Genomic DNA, 9,312 nt, shown 5'->3' with positions numbered 1-9,312 from the left:
AGAGGAGAGGGAGTGGGAAAGGGGAGGGTGGTGGGTGGGAGGGACGGTATGGGGGGGAAAGCCATTGTAACCCATGAGACGTACTTTGGAAATTTATATTCATTAAATAAAAGATAAAAAAAAAAAAAAAACCAGTCTCCAAAAGGTTATGTACCATACAATTCCATTGATATAACATTGTTGAAATGTCAGCGTTTTAGAAGTGGGGAAGAGATGAGTGGTTATGAGGAACTAGGGGAGGAGGCGGGATGGGAGGGAAGCGGGCATCGCTACACAGGGCAACATGGGGACCTTCTGTGCTCTATCTTGTTTCTTTTTTTTTTAAATTTTATTTAATGAACATAAATTTCCAAAGTACAGCTTATGGATTACAATGGCTCCCCCCCCCATAACTTCCCTCCCACTCACAACACTCCCCTCTCCCACTCCCCCTCTCCTTCCATTCACATCAAGATTAATTTTCAATTCTCTTTATATACAGAAGATCAATTTAACATATATTAAGTAAAGATTTCAACAGTTTGCACCCACACAGAAACACAAAGTGTAAAATACCATTTGAGTACTAGTTACAGCATTAATTAAACACCTAAGAGTAATTGTGTATTAATTACAGAGTTCAACCAATAGTTTTAAGTAGAACATAAAAAATACTAAAAGGGTAAAGTATTAAGTTTTTTTGTTATATAGTTACTTTTTATTTAATAAATGTGAATTTACAAAGTGCAACTTTTGTATTGTTGTGGCTCCCCCCCCACCTCCCTCCCTCCCTCTATCCTGTTTCAATGTCAGGATCCTGTGGTGACCTTGTACTGTATTTTGTCCAGATGTTACTGTTAGGGGAAGCTGAGGAAAAGGTGCAAGAGCTCTCTCTGTATTATTTCTTTCAACTGTGTGTAATTCTTTTTTTAAAAATATTTATTTATTTGAAAGGCAGAGAGAGAGAGAGAGAGAGAATCTTTCATCCACTGGTTCACTCCCCAAATGGCTGCAATGGCTGGAGCTAGACCAATCTGAAGCCAGGAGCCTGGAGCTTCTTTGAAGTGTCCCACATGGGTGCAGGGGCCCAAGTACTTGATCCATCTTCTGCTGCTATCCCAGGCCATAGCAGAGAGCTGGATCAGAAGATGAGCAGCCAGGACTTGAACCAGCGCCCATATGGGATGCCAGCACTGCAGGCAGTGGCTTTACCTGCTCTGCCACAGCACTGGCCCCCAACTGTGTGTGATTCTATAATGATCTCAAAATAAAAAGACTAATTAATCACACAAAACTGCCTGAAGGCATTGGAGAGTGAGCAAAAGCAGGCATAATCAAGAGGAGGCTGTGTGCGTAGAAGAAAGGAAAAGCGAAGGAAGACTCTCCCATGTTTGTTCGTACTGGCTTCCAGCCTGAAAGCTGTCCCCAGCCTGAGCTCCACGGGGTGGCTACAACTCCGGTAGAACACCTGCAGTGCTTCTGGCTTGAAGAGCTGGAAGACGGGGTCTGGACAACCACAACTACTGGAAAGCAAGAGAATCCCAGAAATGCAAGCAGCAGAGAGGATGAGCTCCAAACTCGACCCACGTCTCCGGCTGACTCCTCACACATCCACATGTGTATCCCTTCCTTGGTTCTCCTGTTCTACAGCACGGAGTCACCACGTAAGTGTTTGCTTTTGTTATCTGTTCTCCCTAGCTCAAGTGTTTGCCCTGCACAGGAAGGGACTTTGCCTACCTTGCTCATTGCTATCTGCAGTGCCCGGAACAGCACTGAATACACAGTAGGTTTCTATACTAGCTATCTGTCTATGGCTATACCACCCTGAATGTGCCCAATCCCGTCTACACTAGCTATCTTTTATACATGGTGATCTTTCCAAACTCTGAGACATAAGACAACCATTATTTCATTAGGCCTGTAGATTCGGACAGGACCGAGAGCAGAGTATGTCCCTGTTTTACAATGTACGGGGAGACAGGGCTGGCTGATAGTATCTTGTAGGACTGGGACTGAAGGATCCTCTTCCAAGTGGACTCCCCAAACACAAACACATACACCTCTGGTGCCTGGCTGGAATGGTCGGGAAGTAGGATTGTCGACTGGGTTCTGCAGGTGGTCTCCCAGCCTGGCAACCTCAGGGATGTCAGATTCATTGTGAGCTGGCCTAGGTTTTCAATGAACTGGGCTCAAGCTGCATAGCATAGACATCACAAAGCAGAACTCCTATCAGACTAGAAGGAAATATGCACCCGATGGGAAAAGGGTAAAATAATTTGTGGCCATGTTTAAAAGACTGCCACAGTCCCCAACAAATATTTGAATGGATCATCTTCAATAGTAGGTACTGAAGACAGCTAGTACTGAGGAAGGCCCCAAAAGGGAAGGGACCTACATAAGCATGCCTTTTTTTTTTTTTTTAAGAATTTTTCTTTATTTGAAAGACAGAATTAGAGAAAGAGGTAGAGCAAGAGAGAGAGAGGTCTTTCATTCTGCTGGTTCACTCCCAAAATGACCACAACAGGCCAGAGCTGAGCTGATCCGAAGCCAGGAGCCAGGACCTTCTTCCAGGTCTCCCATGTGGGTGCAGGGGCCCAAGCACTTGGGCCATCCTCCATTGCTTTCCCAGGCCATAGCAGAGAGCTGGATTGGAAGTGGAGCAGTTGGGACTTGAATCGGCACCCATTTGGGGATGCCAGCGCTGCAGGCTTGGGCTTTAACCTGCTGTGCCACAGTGCCGGCCTCCATAAGCAGGTTTTTGCTCCATTGCAGGTTACAGCTCAAGGAGAGGATCGTTCCTGTTGTTTGCTCCACTTCTTGCCCTTGCAAACAACTCAGCAAGAGCGCCATAACTTCCTTCTCAGAGGAAGACTCTGGATCAGACACGAGCAGTGTAGCAGGCCGTGGCTTCTCCAAAGCTGTGGATGAGCGTCCTGTCCATCTTGGCGTAGCAGGCTATGACAGGAGGTGACATGGCTCTGGTGAACCTAGCAGGTGAGTACAGATTATTGATAGCCACATACCAGTCTAGATTATTCCACTTAAGGAGAAGCTGAAAGACGCTGGTCCTGCCCACACCTCTCATTGGCAAGGAGGTTTTTTTTTTAAAGATTTTATTTATATATGTGAGAGGTGTAGTTACAGACAGAGAGAGGGAGAGACAGGGAGAAAGGCCTTCCAACCACTGGTTCACTCCCCAGATGATCGCAACTGCTGGAGCTGTGCCGATCTGAAGTCAGGAGCCAGGAGCTTCCCCTGGGTCTTCCACACAGGTGCAGGGGCCCAAGCTCTGCTTTCCCAGAGAACTGGATTGGAAAAGGAGCAGCCAGGACTTGAGCAGGTGCCCATATGGGATTCCGGCACTGCAGGCAGAGGCTTAGCCCACTATGCCACAGCACCAGCCCCACAAGGTGAGGGATGGGGGTTAAGCCATCCTAAAAACTCTGGCCCGAAATTGGATCCAAAGCCAAGGCACCCTTTGTAAGCGGTCATAAGCCCTTTCCAAAAGTGCTTGGCAAAGAGAGAGAGAGAAATGAGGTTCTTTTCAAACTTGGTCAAGCCAGAGAAGTTGTGGATTCGCAAACACACACATTTTTAAATGTCTGTTATATATGTGGCATTGGATAGAAAGTGGAAAAGAGGGCTGGCACTGTGGTGTAGTGGGTAAAGCCGCCACCTGCAGTGTAGGCATCCCATATGGGCACCAGTTCGAGTCCCGGCTGCTCTTACTCTGATCCAGCTCTTTGCTATGGCCTGGGAAAGCAGTACAAGATGGCCCAAGTCCTTGGGCCCCTGCACCCACGTGGGAGAGCTGGAAGAAGCTCCTGGCTCCTGGCTTCAGATTGGCACAGCTTTGGCCGTTGGGGCCAATTGAGGAGTGAACCAGCAAATGGTAGATCTCTCTCTCTCTCTCTCTCTCTGCTTCTGCCACTACCGCTTCTGCCACTACCTCTGTGTAATTCTGCCTTTCAAATAAATAAATAAATATTAAAAAAAAAAAAGACCTAGATTCACCATGTTCAGAATATTAAGGGGGTCAGTTCTGGGCTCTGGCCGCCATTCCAAAGGAGGAATTCCAGAGTGAGCTGAGCCAGGAGTGGATGGCCCTCAGCTGTGACTGGGTCCCCTGCCAACCCCCGGTGGGCACCACACTTCCATGTGGCTCTGAAGACGAGCCTGCTTGTTTGTGCAAGTTCAAATGCAGCTTGGAGAGCAGCTCAGGAATTTGGATCGCCTCTGAATTTGTTTCCTCTCTGGAGGGCCCGAGTCTGACACCAGTAATTATGGGACATTTTCTGCCCGTTGACTTACTGACGCTTTAAGGCACTGTTTTGGGTTGGGAATTTTGACCCGGCGCCTGCCCTGGGGACGTGGGGGGCCTGGCAGGAAAAGTCGCACAATGGGAGACTCCTAAGGGACTCCCAGGGCCTCTGCCGGACTCACCAGAGAAGGGGTTTCCCCATTCCTGCGGGCTCTTCCTCTCCCGCCCCCGAGCAGGAGACTGCAGACTCTGTCCATATTTGGGCACTGGGGCCAGCTCCCTGGGAGGTCCCAGTGAGGTCAGAGCATGTGGATCTGGCCCCAGGGCAGCCAGAGCGGAAGCAGGCTGGCGCTGAGGAGGCCTGGTGGGTTCTGTGCGCTCCGTGTGCACGCTTTCCAGAAGCGAGCCCTGTTGGGCCTGCTCCCTGTGGGCCCTTTCTCTCATGGGCAGCCTCTTCCAGCTTTCTCTTCTGCCCAGAGCAGACAATCCCACAGCAGCTGCCTGTCTAGTCTGCTGCAGAGCCAAGGCAAGGAAGCCGAGCTAACACGCACTTGTTGAAAGACCAGAAGAGAGGGCTGGAGCAGGCAGGAGGCGGAGGCCCCCGGTTTTGGAAGAATGACCCTCATTGCTGGCCACCGACTGGACTCAATGCATTTATTGGTGCTTGTACCCAGGCCAGATTCCGGTTCTAATGATTGATTTCAGTGGGTTGAGATAATATACCGAGTGAGTAAATTATGCAGGAGATTACGATAAGTGGAGAGAAGAGATAGGGAATGCTGGGAGGGGTGTTTTTCCTGGGAAGGTCTCATGAGAGAGTGTAAGCAGAGCCTTGAAGGAGGTGACAGGGCCAGATGGACACCGGGGAAGGGTGTTCCGTGTGCAGGGAATGGACCATTCGAGGCCAACACCCAGGACCTCACCCAGGGCCATTGGGCAGATTGGTGTGTTTGAGAGCAAGGAGGCTGGCCTGGCTGGAGCTCACAGGTCTGGAGGGGCAGAGAAGAGGCAGTGAGGAGAGAACAGCCCAGATTAGGCAGGGACTCCCAGGCCATGGCAAGCCATTTGTTTTTATGCTGAGAGTGATAAGATGGCATGAGATTCTCTTAAAGCCACAGTCAACAAGTTGGATTGACCATTCCAGGAAAGAGCTGTCGGAGCTGGTGCTGTGGTGCAGCAGGTTAAAGCCCCGGTCTGCAGTGCTGGCATCCCATATGGGTGCCGGTTCGAGGCCTGACTGCTCCACTTCCAATGCAGCTCTCTGCTGTGGCCTGGGAAAGCAGTAGAAGATGACTCAAGTGCTTGGGCCCCTGCACCTGCATGGGAGACCTGGAAGAAGCTCCTGGCTCCTGCCTTCGGATCAGCACAGCTGTGGCCATTGCGACCAACTGGGGAGTGAACCAGTGGATGGAAGACCTCTCTCTCTCTCTCTCTCTCTCTCTCTCTCTTTCTCTCTTTCTCTCTCTGCTTCTCTGTAACTGTACCTATCAAATAAATAAATAAATCTTTTTTAAAAAAGAAAACAGCAATCAAGTCAAAAGACTTTTAAATTTTCTTTTTTTTTGTTTCACTCCCCAAATGCCTCAACAGTTGGGGCTGGACCAGGCCAAAGCCAGGAGCCAGAGACGCCATCTGGGTCTCCCGCGTGGGAGGCAGAAACCCAAGTACTCAAGCCATCGTCTGCTACCTCCCAGGGTTCATCATAGCAGCAGTTGGCTCAGAAATGGAGCTGGACCTCGAACCCAAGCACTCTGCTGTGGGAAGTGGGCACCCCAGCCGGCAGCTTAGCCACTACGGCAAACACCTGCTCTTGTGGCTGCTTTTAGGGTAGGATCTTTCTCAGGCCCAGGAGCAGAGTTGTCAGATTGTGGGTTATCAGCGCAGATGGGGTCCCCATCCCCAGTAACCTTCAGGACAGAGGTCCCGCGGTGACTCGCTTCTCAAACTGGGCCAGCTCCCCGTGCACACTCAGCTTCTGTCTGCTCGAAACCAAACGGGGGAAGTGTGTTGGCTGCCACAGAGTCCAGCTTTACCTCTTACCTGTTCCCGTAGCTTCCCACTGCCACTGGGTGCAGGCAGCCCGGTTTATTTCCCCTTTATAGCTCCTTCTCTCCCCCCTTGTCCTCCTCTTTGCTCTTCCCCATCCTCAGCTTGTCCAACCCAGACCTACCCTTTTAACACCAAACTCACACGTCGCCTCCTCCTGGGAGCCTCCCCTGACCACGCTGGTTGGTCAGTGTCAGCCTCTCCCTTCTCTAAATCACCAGACATGACCCAGGCTGCACATTCTGATACTTGGTTTTTTAGTGCCACTGAGCGTGAGGCTCTTACCAGGTGCCAGGAGCCTGAAACTTTTTTTAACACCTGAGTAAATGCTTTTATCACCATATTACAGCCAGACAGCTGGGGCCGAGAGGACTGCCTTATAACTCGTGGCCAAGGCTGGATTCTGCTTTCAAAGCCAGGGCTGTCCTACTCCAAAACCCGCCAGTGCCCACCTGTGTCCCCCTTGCCCTAAAATTTCAGGGCAGGCGTTGGGCCCCACTGGCCACCACCACTCCTGTGTTTCTTTGCCTGAGCTCTTGCCCAGTGAGGTTTGTTTCCCCATGGGGCAGGTTCAGAAGCCCCAGGGTGGGGTAGGTAGCTCAGGAGTGTCCTGCGGGATGGAGCTCAGCTGGCTGGCAGTGAGAACCAGTGACAGGACCTCAATGGCTGCCTCTCCTCGCTGCCGGGCTCCCCATGCCCTACCTGCCTTTTCTGGGAGCGCCTCCAAATAAACCAGCCTCACTCAGACCCTTGTCACAGTGTCTGCTTTGGAGGGAAGCCAAGCTAAGCCACCTCTCAATACCTTCGCTGGGCGGCCCTCCCTTCTGGATGATACCCTCGAAAACTACCCACCCTGGAAACCGGGAAACTCCTCCCTGTGTCCCCTGCCTCTCCCACAGCCATTAACCACATATGGAGCCATAGACGACCATAAATACTAATCAAAATCATGTGCTGCACTATCAGGCCAAGAAGAGGTGAATACCACCCTTTCCTGTGGACATCTTAGCTCCTGTTGAAATCCATGGTCAAGTCCATGACCACGGCCAAGTATTCTCAGGCACCAATGCTCCCCTCTGTGTCATCGAAACAACTGCCGACCCCGGTAGAAGCTGTGCTGTTGGCCTGGCTGATGAGGCCTGGTTGCTCCTCTTGGGAGCCCTTTTGGGGACAAGGGGTGGGGCTCACGTGACCCCACAAGATCATAGTCAACATCAACATCTGGAACCATTTGATTTTCACCCTTGTGCTGCCTGCCTACCCATTAGGCAGTGTGCAGGCCCCCACTGTTACAGAGTGTCCAACTGGACAGAACTAGACTAAACTGGATAAGCTCTCCCACTTCCGGCTGTGAATTCTCCTCCAGAGCTCCAAGGACAGCGCTACAAACACAGGCAGCACTGGCTGTTTACTGTGCTCCTGCTGTAGCCAGGCAGGGCTATTATTTCCGTGCTCGTATTTCACCAATGAGGAAAGCCAGGCTCAGACACGATAACTCACTCTCCCAGGATAAGGTGGTGACTGTCACACTCCCAGGATAAGGTGGTGATTTGGCAGAACGGAAATTCACACCCATGCCTGGCTGGCTCAACAAGCAGTGTGCTTTCTCTCGCCTTGGGCCGCTTCTCTCCATTGAAACATTTGCTTAGGGGGCCCGTGCTGTGGTACAGCAGGTCAAGCTGCCACCTGCAGTGCCGGCACCCTTTTTGGGCACTGGTTTGTGCCCCGGCTGCACCACTTCCGATCCAGCTCCCTGCTAATGGCCTGGGAAAAGTAGTGGAAGATGGCCCAAGTGTTTGGGCCCCTGCACCCACATGGGAGACCCAGATGAAGCTCCTGGCTTCAGTCTTGCCCAGCCCTGGCCCTAGCAACCATCTGGGGAGTGAACTAGCAGATGGAAGATCTGTGTGTGTGTGTGTGTGTGTGTGTCCCTCTCTCTCTGTAACTCTTTCAAGTAAATAAATAAATCGAGAGAGAGAGAGAGAGAGAGAGAGAGAGAGAGAGAGAAAGTTGCCTGGACTTCAGTGCTGCACCCCTTGATCGGATAAGGACATTTCAGACTATAAAAAAATCATCCATCAAATGTTGCCCCCTGGCAAACTGTCCCAACATCTGTGACTTTAAAATGAGACCCTCCTTTCCTCGTGACTCAGGTGAGCTGAGGGTTGGCTGATCCAGGATGGGTTCACCTGGGGAGCTTGGGGTCAGCCACACGTCAGCTGGCCTTAAGTCCTTGCTGCAGTTTCTGCTCAGGCCAGCCCCACCTGACTGCATTCCGGGGACCAGGCTGAAGGGGCGACAGTCATGCAAGGAAGTAGCTCTTCTCTTGGTGCTGTCAGAGACACAGGAGAGTCAGCAGAAACATACAAGGAGACTAGGAACTGGAACCCTGTCATCTCATCTCCCACCACTAGCCAAAGCAAGTCCCACAGTCAAGTCTAACTCAAGGGGCTGGCGCTGTGGCAGAGTGGGAAAGCCGCCAGCTGCATGCCAGCATCCCATATGTGCGCCAGTTCAAGTCCCTGCTGCTCCACTTCCAATCCAGCTCTCTGCTATGGCCTGGGAAAGCAGTAGAAGATGGCCCAAGTCCTTGGGCCCTGCACTCACATGAGAGACCCAGAAGAAGCACCTGGCTCCTGGCTTCAGATTGGTGCAGCTCCAGCTGTTGCAGCCGTCTGGGGAGTGAACCAGCAGATGAAAGACCTCTCTCTCTACCTCTCCTTCTCTCTCTGTAACTCTGACTTTCATATAAATAAATAAATCTTAAAAACAAAAGTCAGCCAGCGCCTTGGCTCACTAGGCTAATCCTCAGCCTTGCGGCGCCAGCACACCGGGTTCTAGTCGGGGCACTGGATTCTGTCCCGGTTGCCCCTCTTCCAGGCCAGCTCTCTGCTGTGGCCAGGGAGTGCAGTGGAGGATGGCCAGAGTACTTGGGCCCTGCACCCCATGGGAGACCAGGAGAAACACCTGGCTCCTGCCATCGGATCAGCGCGGTGCACCAGCTGCAGTGTGCCAGCCGCGGCGGC

Source organism: Oryctolagus cuniculus, chromosome 11 (assembly GCF_051225735.1).
Source record: "Oryctolagus cuniculus isolate XC-2025 breed Fujian yellow rabbit chromosome 11, ASM5122573v1, whole genome shotgun sequence".
Taxonomy (NCBI): Eukaryota; Metazoa; Chordata; class Mammalia; order Lagomorpha; family Leporidae; genus Oryctolagus; species Oryctolagus cuniculus.
The sequence above is the reverse complement of the archived record's forward strand: the minus strand, read 5'-3'. Positions refer to the sequence as shown.